Source organism: Thermobia domestica, chromosome 2 (assembly GCF_964235325.1).
Source record: "Thermobia domestica chromosome 2, izTheDome1.hap1.1, whole genome shotgun sequence".
NCBI classification, from domain to species: Eukaryota; Metazoa; Arthropoda; class Insecta; order Zygentoma; family Lepismatidae; genus Thermobia; species Thermobia domestica.
Genome location: NC_137455.1, coordinates 45,721,411 through 45,739,225, shown reverse-complemented (window position 1 = coordinate 45,739,225; position 17,815 = coordinate 45,721,411). Strand labels below are relative to the sequence as shown.

Sequence of the window (17,815 nt, the reverse complement as noted above, 5' to 3'; positions counted from 1 at the left end):
AGATAGAATCGAATCCTGGAACATCAAGAAGAATGTTTGCAACGTGTGGCGGAATGAGAAATAGTTCCTGAGACGAATATTCGGACCCAAGAGCGACGGGAATGGAGAATGGTGGAAACTTCATAACGAGGAACTGCACATTTTATACCGTTCACCAAACATTCTTAGGGTCATCAAATCTAGGAGGCTCAGGTGGACAGGTCATGTAGCCAGGATGGAAGAAAATAGGAACACTTTCAAAGTTTTTACTGGAAATCCAATCGGGAAACGTCCATTAGAAAGACCTAGGCGCAGATGGGAGGACAATATTAAGATGGATCTCGCAGAAATAGGAACATAAAGTAGAAGCTGGATCCAGTTGGCTAAAAAGAGAAGTCAATGGAGAGGTTTTGTGAATGCGGCATTGAACCTCTGCGTTCCATAGGCCATAGAGTTGTTAGTTAGTTAGTTTAGTTAGTCAAGAATTACTCAAAAGTACGATGTATCAGTGGTAGAACGCTCGCCTTTGGTTGCAAAGAGTCTTTTATTCGATTACAAGCCATATGAGTTTGTAGTAGAAAATATCGATATCTCAGGTTCGATCCCCGGTGGAGGCAATGGAGCTCTATAGTTCGCCAACCCTCTTTCAGATGGGTACCCAATTAATTTGGGGAATCATATCGTGATACCGACTACAATACCTCTGTAAGTGTCAAAGTCAAGAAAGTGTGGAACATAATTCTTTCATTTTCAAGACATGACCCAAAAGGGTTTACTTACATTATGTTATATTCTTATTATAAAACCTTTTTTTTATTAAGTCTGTGAGTAACGCTGATATGCACTGTTGAAAACATTTAAGAGTTACAGGTTGCATAAACACCTAGGCGGAAATATTTAATATAGTTAATCCTGATTATGAATGGCAAGAAACTCACTCTGACAGTTACGCTATTTTCGAATAGTTCCCGAAAAAACCTAACAGTTGTCGTTAGCTGCGCTGCCGCTTTGACGCTAAGAGATGTCACTAGCCAGCGTGCAGGCAGTTTGCAGAACAGAGGATTTGGGAGGAACAACTCTGTTTTTTAAGTGTCGTGAAAATTAAATGCATTCATAAAAAAGTAAACGATTATTACCTTGCACGAGCAGCGAAGGTCATCTATGCATCAGGGGCAAAAATCACGGGCGAAGGTCCACGGGCTTCGGATACAACCCAATATTTCGTAACTTAATATATATTTATACACTATATTGTATCTTAATAAAACCATACTTATTTAACAGTGAAATTAGTGGTGTAGCATAAAGATAAAGAAATGAACCTGAGTACCAACTACGGTTTTATGAGAAATTATCACACGATACAAAACAAACTTCTTCACGTGCTGTTCACGTGACATTGCTACTTGTTCTTTTCAGCATCGAGACTACATAAGAAGTATAAAACTGTTTTATTATTATCTCCCCACTTCCTTCAAAAAGCGGGATTTTTTTCCAAACATGAAAATATTTTCAAAGAGAAATCTTAAGCAAGATCTCCTTATTATTATTATTATTATTATTATTATTATTATTATTATGTATTCTGTTTGTTGGGATTAAAGAGGTTTCTTTCTTCTTCTTCTTCTTCTTTTCTTCTTAATTTTCAGTTTGGGCCGCGAAATGTATCTTCCATGTTTCTCAATTTTCAGCTTCCTGTTTTAACTCCCAATATTTTCTCTTCATTTTCGTCATCGATCAGCTGTGTTCTTCTTCTCCCTACTGCTTGCTTTCCTTCCATCTTTCCTTCTATGGCGGTATGAAGAATACAATTTCTTCGCAAGATGTGTCCAATCCAATTGGCCTTTCTACAAAGGATAGTGGCTAGAAGCGTCCTCTTCTCTCCTATTCGTTTTAAAATGTCTTCGTTTGTTACTCTTTCTGTCCATTTTATCTTCTCTATCTTCCTCCAACACCACATTTCGAAGCTCTCTAAGTATTTCTTCTCTAACTTCCGTAATGTCCAAGTCTCTGAACCATAAAATCCAATGCTATAGCACTTGACCAATTTCTTCCTTAGTCTAATATTAAGGCTGCTAGTTAAGAGTGACCTTTTCTTGTTGAATGCTTCTTTGGCTATGGCAATTCTCGACCTGATCTGTCTGGTGCAGTACGCGTCTTTCGTCAAAAATCATACCGTTTCGTCAAGATCTCCTTACATAAAGTTATTTTTTTTTAAACATATTAACGATTTAGTGTTATTATTGTCTTGAACGAAGAAAAAAATATAAATCCTTTCAAGAAATGATGATTGAACTTGGGATTAGTGACGTGCATTTTGTTGCTTGTTCCATGCACTTATTAATTTTACTGTAACTGTTTTATTTTGCATTGTGTCAAACTCGAGTTAATTTCTGTTTTAGGTAGACCACCCTAGTCGATATGCTGACTACCTAACAAGTATCGAAGTGGGAACACTGGCCTCATCTTTCTTCATGAAAGACTTACGGAACTTTACCTGAACAGATTTACTCTGTTAGTCCTAACGGTTGAGCAAGATCTTGGTGTGTGTGGGAGGGAGAAAAGATGATTGATACAGTACAATATTAAAGTCAAATAATTTTTAATGTTGTTTATGGATTTATATCTATTTTACAGCTGAACATTAATATAATAATTATAATGATCAAAAATGCGCGGGCTCGTCCGGGATTTGAACCCGGGACCTCTCGCACCCAAAGCGAGAATCATACCCCTAGACCAACGAGCCACCTACTGCATGGTAGTATATAAATATTAACTTCAATAATAAATAACTGTTTTCCTGGAATGGGAGAGAAAGTTGTTACAACTTGCATGTTCCATTTACGACTTTCGGCGAATTTTCATATATACATATTGGTCAACTTCATTTCTGGACCAAGAAAAGCTTTAAATTATCATTCATTGAACATGAATTTAACATATGTAGGTGTTTTCAATTGAGCATGAATTTAACATATGTAGGTGTTTTCAATGATAGTTCACTGATTCTTTTCTTTGAGTTAGCTAGACCATCAAACATCTCTTCAACTCAGTTTGTGACGTTGTCGCCCTTAATTTAGATAAGTCCCTGTTATCTAAATTAAACATTATTATGACGGTGTTTTGGTTTCTTAAGAGATTCGAAGCCATAGACAAAGGTAATTGGTTTGATCGCGATCATTGGAATATTCATAAACAGCTACTTACACAACTCAATAATACGAGAGCGGAATGTTGACGCCCTCATTTGTGCATTTAAGTATTCAATAAACCTATTTTCTGAGCATGAGGTCTTCTTCACTTCAATGATTGTCTAATCAAGAGAGGAAATGTTGGGATCATTGTATTAGGTATTGTAAACTAAGACCAAGAAGAATTTAGAAACTTTATGAACAAGCGCTAGTCACTGTCTCAAAGAAATCATAGATCCAATGAAATGCAATAATTTCCCTATTTTTGGCATGACTAGTGAAAAACTGCATCTATAAGACTACAACGTTAAAGATGTTACTGAAAAATGACTGGGCCTAATCAGGACAGAGACTTTTTCCGACATAAAAATCAGGACTACCCCTATCTCTTTTGCCAATGAATAACCAAGAACAATCAACAAAGCTGATATTCTGAATCTCTTGAAAGAAAATGAGTCTCCAGACTTTTCTTCGTCAGAACCTGGAGAAAATGTTAAGATTTTTTTCTCTCTCTCTGAGCTCGTCCACATGATAAAGCTTGGTAATACGAAAGCCTTTCAGAAGTATTGGACAAACATTCCACACATACACATATACCAAACTTTGGACCCCTCTCAAGAAAAACTTCTGCGTGCACACCTGCTATGCATGTAGTTCGTAAGTACTCTTTATTCTCATGTAGAACCAAAGTACCTTTATAAACTTCATGAATGAGTAGTTGATAAAGAACACCGTACAAAAAGTATTGCATTTTTTCGTTTGTCGGACTTGGTTGATTTTTGGATGTTATAACTGACAAGTAAAGGGTCCAAATGGATGAATCGAGTTGCGGGATGAGACATAGTGCGTCTGATAGAGAATGTGAAAATATGTGCAAAGTTATAGCGGCTGAGCGCCATAAGAAACGGAGAGGGAGGGGGTCAAAGTTGGTGGGGAAGGCCTAAGCTATGTTATAGAAATACATCAAATAAAGTGTTCAGTCGTAAAAAAAAATGAAAGATAGACAATACAAAAAGTAGTAGTTTTACATATTGGCAAAAGAAGAATGGGCAGAGTAGATCATGAACCTCCGCCGCCATCTTGAAATCCGCCATTTTGAAATCTGTGATATTGTTTGAAATGGAAAGGTAGTCATGTGATATATCAATTAGGGCTGGCATGTTCTCAAAAAGTCAATTATGAACTTTAGTGATCATTATCTGTACTTATTTGGAAGATTTAGTATCAACTTTATAGTTAGGCCTTTTTACAAAAATCTAGGAGCCTGATACTTGTGTGTTGAAAGTTTGGATTATCACGAAAACAAATTTAAGTTAAACATATCTATAAGCCAAGAAAACTAACAGTGAAATTTGATATCCAAGGTTTATATTAGTGCATTTTTATTTATGACATTACTTCCGATTTCCTTCATATAGTGCCGAAGAGAACTGTTCGGAACTGTCTGGAAGAACCGTTTCCGCTTTGTTTTTGCTTTTGTTTGAAAAGGATGTGGAGTTTATATAGCTACCTTTTGTTAACTGACATACTTACTAATATAGACCATCACACAATAAAATCTGATAGATTGGAATGAAATTATAACGTACTGTATGTAGACCACAATTTTTCTCACAACTTGCTATATTTTCACTCAACTTTCTTTGTCCACCTTCGTAAGCAAAAGTAACTTGGAATGAGCGTAGCTTGTGATATCTGGATGAAAAGTGGGCTACTGCAGTCGAATGTATTTTCATAATAATCCAAACTTTCAACATACGTGTATCAGTCTCCTAAATTTTCGTAAATAACTGTAAAGATGATCTTGAATCTTCCAAATAAGTACAAGTAACAATCACTAAAGTTCATAATTGACTTTTTGAGAACATGCTGGCCCTAATTGATATATCACATGACTACCTTTCCATATAAAAAAAATCACAAATTTCAAAATGGCAAATTTCAATATGGCGGCGGAGGTCCATGATCTACTCTGCCCATTCTTCTTTTGCCAATATGTGAAACTACTACTGTTTGTATTGTCTATCTTTCATTATTTTTACGACTCAACACTTTATTTGACGTATTCCTATAACATAGCATAGGCCTTCCCCACCAACTTTGACTCCCTCCCTCTCCGTTTCTTATGGTGCTCAGCTGCTATAACTTTGCACATGCACATATTTTCACATACCGGTACTCTATCAGACGCACTATGTCTCATCCCGCAACTTTATTCATCCATTTGGACCCTTTACTTGTGAGCACCGCCCGGTCAATTGTTTATATAGGGCCAACTCTCTATGATCAACCCTGTGACCTCCAGAGGTCACCAAAGGTCACTCCGTACAAAAAGCATTGCATTTTCTCGTCTGTCTGATTTGGGTGATTTTTGGATATGTTGTAGCTGAGGACCCCCTGGTCAATTGTGTATATGGGACCAACTCCCTATGACCAACCTTGTGCCCCCAGAGGTCACCAAAGGTCACATCGTACAAACAGCATTGCATTCCCTCGTCTGACCGATTTGGGAGATTTTTGTATATGTTGTAATTGAGGACCTCCCGGGAAATTGTTTATATGGGGTCAACTCCCTATGACCAAGCCTGTGCCCCAGAAGTCACCAAAGGTCACATAATGGGTGTTGGTAGAACTGGTTCAACTTGACATACAAAAAATAGTTGTGTTTTATACTGGGCTACGGCAAATGAGAATAGTCCATGTAACGGGGTAACTATTGGTGTCCTCTGGAGGTCACAGGGTTGGTGATGGGGAGTTAGCCCCATATAAACAATTTACCAGGGGTACTTAGCTACAACATATCCAAAAATCACCCAAATCGGACAGACGAGGAAATGAAATGGAGATTTTTTTTCAAAACCAAAAATTGATGCTCTACGGTAAGTACGAAAACTATTGATTTAAAACTGATCCTGAAATATACTCTTTTCATTATGAGACTAGCAAGACGACAGTGCACAGTACGGTTAATGAGATATAGGCAAATATCATGATCAACTCTTAAATTATAATTTCTGTTTAACCGTGCAAAGATGAAAAATATATCAATTCATAGATTACATCGAGATGAACAAAATCAGATGCCTGAGAGAAAATTAACATGCGTAGTTTTTGAGCAAATCGACAAAACAAACAAATTTTCATTGCGCCAAATTGTATGTTATTCATTGCCAATACGGAACAGGTAATTAATTTATTTTTGTACTGCATATGTTAAAACACTATCAAGTGAGAAATTGTATCTATTACTGTTTGTATTTTACTAACGATGTTACACATACTCCCAACAGTGGCATATTACTCGTAATAAAGGAGTAATGATTTTGTAACCCGCAGTCAATTTTCGAAAAATGCTTCGTTTACAATAGACCAGTCAAGTAATTTCGTTACTTGCAGAATCAGTGAATGTGCAAGGTTCCACATTTTCGTATATAAACAATACATAGAGAGCAATATCTAAGAGAGAGCATAGGTTACTGAATGTTTCACATTTAATGATAGTTAGATACGTTTATCCTTGATGATCCATTTTCACTCTAGAGTTTCGAAAATTTAAATAAAAACTGCATTTTCCTCTTTCATTAGGGGAGAGGGGCAAAGTGTGTCCACCCCATATCGCCAGTAAGATATGATTTGTGATATCTTGAACGATGCTAGAATTCAGTATGAGACTGTCGTTTATCAAGTGAACATCGATGTGCAAGTATCTGCCCGAAATTGAAATCTGAACAGGTAAATTTCTGTTTTTATTCAATTTGAAGAATCATATCAGCATATTAAAGTCCAGAATAACCATGATTGTAAATGATTTGGTGGGTAATAGGCAATATGTGTGACAACACGAAGGTTGAGTTGTCACATGGAAGCTTGGCAGAAGTGCAGGACTCCTAGCCTCGTGAGCAGGCGCGAAAGAAAGACTGAGTGCAGGGTGGGGCAAGTGCGACCAGGAAAAAAATGAGTGGACGCACTTGCCCCTTATCTGACTCATGCGCCCATGACGAACCATGCAGGAAACAGAGTAAGTGAATATGATATGGGTCCCATTATAAAGAACGCATTTCTACGAGTTTTCACTTCTAAGAACATAGTAAGTGGGTTCGAGAAAACCGGCATATTTCCTACGAACCCAAATATTTTTGAAGACAGTGAGTTTGAAGCATCGAATCATATGAGACAGACTTTAGAAGAGAGGTCAAATGCTGCAGCTGTTAGGTCTACGCAGGGGAAACCATTAGCAGATGAATATGGTAGCACCAGCAATCTACGAGAAGAACATCAGGGAAACAGCGCAGAACTTCCTTCTGTGCCTGTTGGTACTGATCGGCCTACTGCAGGACCGAGTACTTCGTACGTTCCCCTTATTGCGATATCCCCTTGCCAACCCAGAAGGACATTGCTTTTAGAAGGAAGCGCAGATATATGCAGCGTGAAAGGTCTGAAGTGATCACCAACTATCCATAAAAGAAAATGTTGGATGACAGACAACGATCCAAACAAGCAAAATCAATGAAAGATTCCACAGCCGTGATGAACCCCAACCGTGATGACAAGCCCTAAACTGAAAGAAGGAAAGTGCAAATTAATGAAGGTCCCACTTCTTCAATTGCAGCTGCTGAAGAAGACAACACATTGTGTGTATTGCAACGAAAAATACTCCGACATTAATATGGAGGAGTGGATAATATGCGTGGAGTGCAATCAATGGATGCATGAGGAATGTACTGACAATGAACCAGGCATGGATAATTTTGTTTGCGACAATTATCCTTAGTGTAGCTCTTTTCTACTCTGGACAGGAAGACAGGTGTGTATGGGTATTATTATTTTTTGTTGTACTGATGAAGACTATGGGATGATAGTCATAGGCCTAATGTGTAGCCCTGTTGGTTATAATAAAGTAGCATCATTTAGAACGCAATAAATGTTCATAATGCTTATAATAGTAACAGTGACATGTTAACAATTCGTTGTTCGTATGTAATTTCACTTTCTCATAATATAAATATATTCTTTTTTATTTGTAGTGTAGAAAACATTGGTGGACTTCCTTGCCCCACTAGGTGGGGCAAGTGAGTCTTCTTGGTATATCTTCTGTTTTCTTATCTTATTAAATCACAATAGATTGGCAGTGCACTTTGCATTATTTATTAGATATCAGCAGACACTACTATTTACCAGTGGCGGCTGGTACTATATGTTGCATGGTTGTGCAACCGGATATTTCTTTAATACTAAAGATATTTTTAAGTATTAAAGTAGTGTATCAGTAAAAAATAAACCTTTGCTATTGAGCGCAAAACAGTATTGATGCATTTCTTAAAAAAAAATAATTTAGAAAAACTGAAAGAAAGAGAGTAATATACAAATCCAGTGGCAGCGAGCGTTCCCACTGGAAGCAGTAAGTAACACTGAGCATATGGCAGTGCGCTCCTATCTCTTAACATGAGGAAGTGGATTTATTCTTGCACCGCTGCTATCCTTCCGTATTACGCTTTTCCAGTTGCTACTTCGTTGCAACTGGTATATAGTCAGCTTCTGTAGTAGTTACGAATTCCTCCGTTTGGCAGCGTTTGACTCAATTGATAGGTTGAGTGAGATATAGACGCTTGGAAGAAAGAAGTTCGTCACCAAACAGAAACTCGCAAAGAGCAAATACGCGTCTGATGGTAGCAGGGGCGGATCCAAGCTGTATATTTGGGGGAGGGCAGTCGTTCGAAGTCAATAGATTTTATTTTACATTTATAATACAAAGGTAAAAAATATTGGGATAGATTTTATTTTTAAAATAAATATATCCTATTCTGGAGGGGGGGGAGGGCGATCGAGACTCGAAGAAGAGAATGCCTTACCACTGGTCTAATTCCTAGCTGTGTGTTGCTCGTGCACATGATCCCGTGTTCGATTTCCGGCGGAGAGCATAAAAAATTAATCTCAAATTATTCACTTTCAATACTCATCTGTCTTCTTTAGCCTAAATTGCTGGAATGTTAAACTATTATTTATTTTTTTTTTCATTTTCGAAGGAAAAAATCTTATATTTCATGCTTCTTTATAATAGAACAGCAGACAAAAATACGTAGTTACTGAAAATGAACTCTTTGTCCCTTATATTCTGCTAACAAAATGCATATTGTCGGAGGAGAGAGGTGTTTCTGTACCTTAAAGAAATAAAGCGGAAAATATTTGAAGTAGCGATGCTTTCTATTCAGAAAAACTTGGCGAGCAGCATTTCAGATTTCAATGAAGTCATAAAAATTTTTGAAGCTCGAAAAGAACGAAGAAAGACCTTCCATTTTAAAATAATGCATAGTTTACTTAATTAAATCACTTTGTTTAACTGTGTGCATGAATATATGCAATTCTCTTGCTTTTTTTCTTCTTTTTGAGTTAACGATATCATTCATGGCTTACAGTATATGCTATATATTCGATTTATCTCTTGTTCAATAACATGAACGTAGAAGTTTTTGTATATAAATAGTGTATAAACGTACATTGATAGAGGTTATTTGAAGAAAAAGAAAATAACATATATTAAATCAATATTAGAGAATACACTTTAATCAATAAATATACAAATGGAGCTTACAAGGACTTTCCTCTTCATATTTCCTGAATATTTTTTGGATAAGACTCAAGAATGCTGGGGGGAGGGGAACACTTGCGCGTAACTACATACCTTTGATATTGCAACATTGCAACCGGTACTTCTACAGACCACGAACCGCTACTGCTATTTACTTTGTTACAGGTTTCGTGCTCCTAATGGTTACAAAACGTACGTTATTGACGCTTTTGTCTTAACGTGTCTCACTTGCCCCACCCTCCCCTATAACATTTATAAGTAAGCACGAAACATCAGCATTTTAACCTTCATTTATGGCACATGTATATACTTAGAATCCAGCGGAAGCAAGTGGTGCCGGAAATACTGGCAGAAATATGTAACAGTTGGCTCTTCCATTATTTACTCTCATTAAAATCGCTGGTCATAAGCGTCTGAAAATTAAAGCATGGAACATCCATTATATTACCTAAATTGGTCAGAAATCTCAGTTGTTTGAAGTTGATGAGAAACATGTAATATTTAATTCTTTTATGGGTGTCCAACAAGTTTACTTTAAGCCACATATAATCAATCATATTATGGAATATAAAAGAATATAGTTTCAGTCACTTTTAAGTAAAACTATTCCATTTTTAGATCTTTTTTCGTATATTGAAAGAAAGGTTCTTCATTTCGTGCATTTTAAAGTGATCAAGAATGCTCCTATCTCCGTTGCGGTTAATTTACTAATGATATCCTGTGTTGGACACAAGTTTTGTTCGGAAAAGCTCAAAAGTAGAATGCATATATACACCCAAAATAAAGCAAAACGTATTAAAAATAGAATCACATAACCGCAGATTTTATAATTAAACCTCCAATTTTGGAAAGTGTACGTATATACATTACATTGTCCTTTTTTTTTTTTTTTTTTAGTTCATGTATACAATACGTGGGGTCAACCATGAAGGTAATTCGACGTTATAGATTACAAGGGCTAGGAAAATAGCCGATGTGTAGTTCTTACATCGACTCCCACAGCTGGTATTTCTAGACCCCTTTCCTAAAGTATTTCTTAATTGCCTCGCAGTTATGATGGCCATACATTCCGATTAATTCAGAATTTCACCTTTGAGAACACAAAATATTGTACTGATTTTAAAATAATAATAATAATAATAATAATAATAATAATAATAATAATAATAATAATAATAATAATAATAATAATAATAATCTCTTTCCTCCCACGTTCTCAACTTACCAACTCTTCCATCATCATTCACCTACCTTAATGATCGTCTGCCTTAGCCTAAAACGGCATAATCATTGAACGTTAAGGTTGGTTTAAAGGGACAAGTTTTGCCGATAGATGTCACTACAGTCTTCGTATCTCTCTCATGTATTTTTTACCTTTCACGAAAACTCACGATTTCTCTTACAAATTTCAACCTAGAGACTTCAAATTTTTAGAGAAGAAACTTAATGACCTATCGATGGCAACAATCCTTGTCGATTTTTTATTTAAAATTTTCTTCATTGTTGAAATGGCTTGATTGTTGGAATAGATATCGAAACCTTTAACAATATAACAATTTGAACAATGAAGAAAATTCTAAATAAAAAATCGGCACGAATTGTTGCCTTCGATAGGTTATGAAGTTCCTTCTCTAGAAATTTGAAGTCTCTAGCAGTGGTGCTCACCCCCCCTTATGTGCATGACGCACCCCCCCCCAATTGTCTATCCGTAGGTGTTCTTCCATGAAAAAAATCTTTTCGATTAATTTTTACACCCCCGCAAACATATTTATATAGATTTTTACCCCCCCAAATATTTCAATGACGCAGTTTGCGTCATAGCCCCCCCTCTGTGGGCACTCCTGTCTCTAGGCTGAAACTAGTAAGAGAAATCGTGAATTTTCGTGAAAGGTAAAAAATACATCAGAGAGATACAAAGATTGTAGTGACATCTATCGGCAAAGCTTGTCCCTTTACACCAACCTTAAACTGAATATATATATATATATATATATATATATATATATATATATATATATATATATATATATATATATATATATATATATATATATATATATAGTTTCATTTCATTTTGGGAGGAAGTGGGTGAATCCAAAGAGGATCCGACAAACTCACATGGCCTTGGATCAGATCAGGGACCCATCGCATCGGAGTTGAGCACTCTACCGCTGAGCCACCATATTCTCTCAAACACATTTTGAGTTTGAAATTATATTTAGTGCTCAAAAATTTGATATTGATTTAACTAACATATCGAATCTTCGTTGGAATGGATAACAACAATGTTATTGTTATTGAAGAGAAGCAGATATGCAAAATTTGCAGAAAATCAGGTCGATAGAAACTTCGTAAGTATTGATGACATAATTTAATCCAAACAATCAAGACAAGAAGGCAAGTTGGGAAAAAAAAATCAGTTAAAATTCAAATGAAATAGTCGAACAGTCAAAACATTTTTAAAGAAAAAATACAAAAGAACTTCAAAGAAAAGAAAGAAAGAAAAAACTTTGTTAATTACAAGGGAAAGTATTAACACAGTATACTCTAAGTACATACTTTTATGGTTAATTCGCTTGGGAGAATAAAGGAGAAAAACATTTGCGTTCTTTGTAATTGATACAGTGTAGTAAAAAAACATTGTGTTACGTGCGTATAATTTGTAAGCCTATTCTCTTTCATTTTGTTTAATTACAGGGAATTGTGTGATCGCAGTGTGGCAATTCGTTTGCAAGAATCAATTGATTGTAATTATGATTAATTTTTTATCTTTTCTTTCTCCGATAGAGGGATACGGTTGATTGTCATTTCTAATTGCATATATTACACACAGATGAGTGATACATAAAACATCTGAAGTTACTACGCCTGCTCGTAGTACATGACTATATAATATTAACTAACTTGTTATTGACTCTCTCTTTTCGCCTTGCAAATGTTTTATCCACTCTTTTTTTGTAAAGTAAAGCGTCGGTGAGACAAAAAACCTCAAAAACTACTTAAGAGTCTTCATCCCGACGAAATTAAAATACCGCTAATTTTACAGTAATTACGTGATATCTTCAAATAGATAAAAGATAATTGAAATATGGAACAAGAGCGCCCTAGACAATATTATTTTGCGTGAGGTACCGTTATCACAAGTCACCTAGTGGCTTTCCGTTTTCAGCTGTTTAAAAACGCGAAAATAAATGCCGATTTTCAAAATGGCTCGAAATCGAAAGCAGATAAGTGAGTCGTGATAACAGTTTCTCATGTAAAATAATATTGTCTAGGGCGCTCTTGTTCCACATTTCTATTATATTTTATCTATTTAGAGATATCACATAATTGCTGTAAAATTAGCGGTATTTTAATTTCGCCGGGATGAAGACTCATTGGCCAGGGTGTAGGGGGTGAAAAGCTAGGAACTGAGCTTTTCCATGGAGGTGAAATCCATACCGAAATTGGTAGAAATCAGTCACTCCGGTGTATTTTGTCGATGTTACATTGATCTTACAAGAAATAAAACTAAAAACAGTGATACGTATTCTTGTATCATTAGAGTAGCTATACGTGGCGTTGCAAAAATGTGTCACAATATTTTAGGGAACAAATTCCTGACATCAAAATAAGAAAAAAAAAGTCCGTATGGACCTGTGCGCTCAAAAGTGGATAGTTTCGGAGTTATAGGGTGCCTAGAACGTGAAACAAATGAACTTAAAAAGTTCATAGCTGCTCTACTACGTGACCTATCGTAGTCGGGTCAAGACATGATTAGACATCACTTAGAAACTGGTAATGTGAACTACACAAATATCCATGTTTAAGAATGCTCCAGTATTTGCACATTAATTTTTTTTAGAGAGGTAAGTGGAGAGTGATCAAGTACTTCCAAACAACCTCTCTAAAAAATGATTGTGCAAGTAGATAGACAATATAATATATCTACATAGGTAATATAACTACGAAACTACACACTTCCGACTGACCATATTATTTTTTTTCTTACTTTCATGTGAGGAATCTATTTAAAAAAATATTGTGACAAATTTTGTAACACCCTATACAAATGCCGGCAATATCTAAGTGAGTAGTTCTCAACCTTGGTCGCGCTCCCATGTGGGAGCGCAAGCAAGGTGGATGCAACTAATTACAGAAATAAAACTGTATTAGTAATTATTAATATTGTATGCAAGTGGAATTAAATAAAATACCGTACAAACACTAAATAATTATTGAATAAGAATTGTAGTTCCACTAAGAGCAAAGTTGGTAAAAAAAAAATAATATTACTTCAATGGTATGCTGAAGTTTTCGTAGAAATTATTATTATTATTATTATTATTATTATTATTATTATTATTATTATTATTATTATTATTATTATTATTATTATTATTATTATTATTATTATTATTATTATTGAAGATTTTGTAAATTCAACATGTCATCTGAAATTGAATGAATGGGCATACCAACGAGTAGCAAGGAAGTGAGGAAGTATACAAGATTTAAGAAATGGGGTGCAAGGTTAAAAAAAAATACTTAGAAACCACTAAATCATCCTCTTGTAGATGTTTCAAGGATAAAATTTTCTGAGAAAACAAGCAATCTCAGACCAAGTTCGAAACTTACTTTGCAGCATCTCGTGCTTCAAAAATATGCTACTCTCATTTTTGGGAGAATAAGTCAAAACTATATTAGAAAATCTTTTTCTTTTTTATGATGCATTTAATCCTGCTTAACTGGGAAGAAAAACCTAACTTATGAGCTTGAAATAAATCAGTCTTGTTGCTTGAAAATCTCTCAGAAAGTGTAACAACGCTTCTGTAGAATTTCGTTTTTTAACAGATGATGAGACTACTGCAGGGACGGTTGATTTGCAATGTGTTCCGGAACTTTTAATGAACATTTAAATCAAGTGAAACTGAAACGAATGGTGTACGTGCCAAATCATCCGCAAAGTTCATGCTAGTGTCATGCTTTTCTCCTTCCTTACTTTCTTTCTTCTTCTGCTATTTGAGCAGTTCATTTGTTTTAATCTATCTATTAAAATGCTACAATATCAATAAAAACGCTTTTTTTTTTTTTAAAAAAAAATGCAAAACCCGTAGAAGGGAATACTTTCTCTTGGGAGTGAAGTTAAGTGTATAAGGGAATTAAGGATATAGTGGAAGGACAAAGAGGTTTTATTTCATTTATTTGATATCTTTATTCAGCCATTATATGGGAATCTTTATTCATCAATTGATTAATAATCGTCATTCATCGTATGTTCATTATTTGTCATGATGTATGTATGAAAAGAAGCAATGTAAATATGACGCCACAACACAGTGATATTGGTTAGTTAAACAGATGAAAGGTTATCTTCTTGTGCCGGGGCGACTCGACACATAATGAGAGACAATATGATGTCCTTGTTATTGCGAATTAAGGTGCAAAAGATGGATAGGTGTTGGGTGATAAATCTGGTGGTTGATATGCTAATAGAAAGTCGTCTATGTGTTCGTCAGGATGTGAAAGAACATACATTGTAATTAAGTGCTGAAGGGGTGTAGGTTGTAGACGGGGTGGAACGTCTTGTTCAGCATCTATACGTATACTACTGCCAAGGATGGAATGGCCTTGCCTCCAACGAGTAGTGATGTATCTGGTACGCATTTTTTCTAAATGAAAAAGTAGATGTGGAAATGGAATACGATCATATAGTAGACGGGTAGGACTAGGCAGTTTCATGCGATATGCCAGTCGTAATGCATGTCTTTCAATTATCTGGAGGCGAGTGTAGAATCTGTTATGGCATTAAGCCATGCGATGTGTCCATGGAGTATAGATGGTCGTAAGAAAACTTTGTAAGTGTTCAACACAGTCTCTTGATGAAGGCCCCAGGAAGTTCCGACTAATCTCTTCAGAAGATTTAGTTTATTTTGCGCCAGAGATATGAGATGCTGAAGATGTCCAGGCCATGAAAGATGGTCATCAAAGATAACACCCAAATGTCTCGCTGTACCTGTGACGGAAATGCGTGTGCCTACTATTAGGGATGCGCACGAGTCGAGTCGAGTCGAGATTTAAGCCTGGCTCGACTCGTCTCGAGAAAACGTCGTCTCGACTCGTGTCTCGACTCGACAGTTTTTGTCTCGACTCGAGACGTCTCGAAATTCAAGTCGAGACAAAATATACAAATTAAAATATACGCATACATCAGCCAGAACATTATGAAAACCTACATAATTGTTAGTATATCCACCTTTGGCACAGATAACAATGGCGACACGTCTTGGCATGGACGCAATGATCCTTGGTAGGTCGCTGGAGAGAGTTGGCACCACATGTGCACACACAGGTCACCTAATTTCCGTAAATTTTGGGGATGGGGGCGATACGCTCTGACGTCACGTTCAATCACATTCCGGGTGTGTTCGATTGGGTTCAGATCCTGTGAGTTGGGGGGCAGCACATCACTTGGAACAAGCCCTGTGTTTCTCGAACCATTCCATTCCATTCTTGGCCTTGTAACACGGTGCATTATCTTGTCGAAAAAAGCCACTACCGTTGGGAAACGTGGTCGTCATGAAGGGGTATGCGTAGTAGGTGTCGAGGAGCTGTTGCCTTGAACCCTCCCACCGCACAGTGGTCCAGAGACCCTCAAAACCTGGCCAAAATTACATGACGCAAATGTCGGAACTAGTAGTAGTGCTGGATAGGCATCGACCTTGGGCAGTCATATCGACATGGGTGTTTCAAATAATAGCCTCCCGCAGTCTGTGACTGGCGTCCAATGTAAGAGGTTGCCTGTGCACAAAACAGCAGTTGTGTATCAGCTAGAGACAACAAAGTTACCAGTGTTGTGTTATGTATGTCCTTCGTCAACTGAACAAGGGGGTCAGGATATATTATATATGCAAAGCTTATGCTTGCTGTTGGTGTGCGTAGATGTGTGATGTGATTGCAGTGTCCCGTTGGAATGAGCGTTAAAGGTAAGCGTAGCAAAGGAAACAAAAGTATACGTGTATTTTTGTGTTTCTAGACTTTTCTTTTGAGTGAAGCCAAGTGAAGCTCAGATGTTTCTCGTACATATGAGCCCAATATCCTCGGAATTAGACACTACAAACAAACTTTGCTCCATTTTGCTCGGTTGTGTAAAATCGAGGGATGTTTGTGGGAAGCTGATAGTAAACAAAAATGACTGAACAACAAGGGTAAACTGTCGTATATATGGAAATATGTTGTTCTAAAGCATTATGTCATGAGAAGTGTAAATCCGAAACCAGAAACTTGCTAACAGCGTCAGTTTGTAGTTGAAGTAATGAAAATAAATGAAAGTAAGGGGCGGCCGGACCCTCTGGAAGGCAAAGGTTTGATATTCATTCGTTTGCAATTGTCTCATAAACGAATAGAGATAATGAATAGTAACGTACCATGACCATAGATAATGTTAGTCGACACAAAGGAGATGGAAAAAGCACCTTCAGTATTGCCATCTGTAGATATTCAGTGTTGCTAGACTAAAGGTTTGCAAAGAAAGCTGGAGTAAGGTATTGAGTAGACAAATGAATCCAACGGCATTTCATAACAGAGTATATTATACGTCGAATGTGTGTTCTACTTTGCAAATAATGCTCTCATTGTATTTGTAATAAAATAGTTGTGGCATAAAAGCTATTTAAACTAACTAAAAGCATGTACAATTGAAACGATTGGAAATTGAAACCCTAATGACGAGAAATTGTGCATGAAGGAGTAAATAGAAGACTATATGCGATATCAGCACATACATTGCCATACAAATCACAATGACAGACCTCAGCAATACAACAACAGTATGTTGTGTGTAACATAGTTATGACTTACAGTATCAGTAATTATGATAATCGTAATGTGACGAACAGTATAGGTCATTAATGCTGAATGGGCATTTTCTTTTCGTTTCTGACATGGCGTATCACATATCAAGACGAAAACTTGTCCACGTTTTACGAGCCACTGCAGGACGCAGGACCGCACAGCTGCACGAATTGTACAAACACAGGAGCCTGTGCTAGAAAGAATTCCAGCGAAATATAGTATG

At 36.4% G+C, this 17,815-nt stretch overlaps 1 non-coding gene across 1 annotated transcript; it reads right to left on the bottom strand.

Annotated features, from left to right (window-relative positions):
• Window positions 1-2,656: 2,656 nt before the first annotated feature.
• On the bottom strand, window positions 2,657-2,728 carry TRNAP-UGG (transfer RNA proline (anticodon UGG)). The gene has a single exon. It is a non-coding gene; the product is annotated as a tRNA-Pro (tRNA).
• Window positions 2,729-17,815: the final 15,087 nt, after the last annotated feature.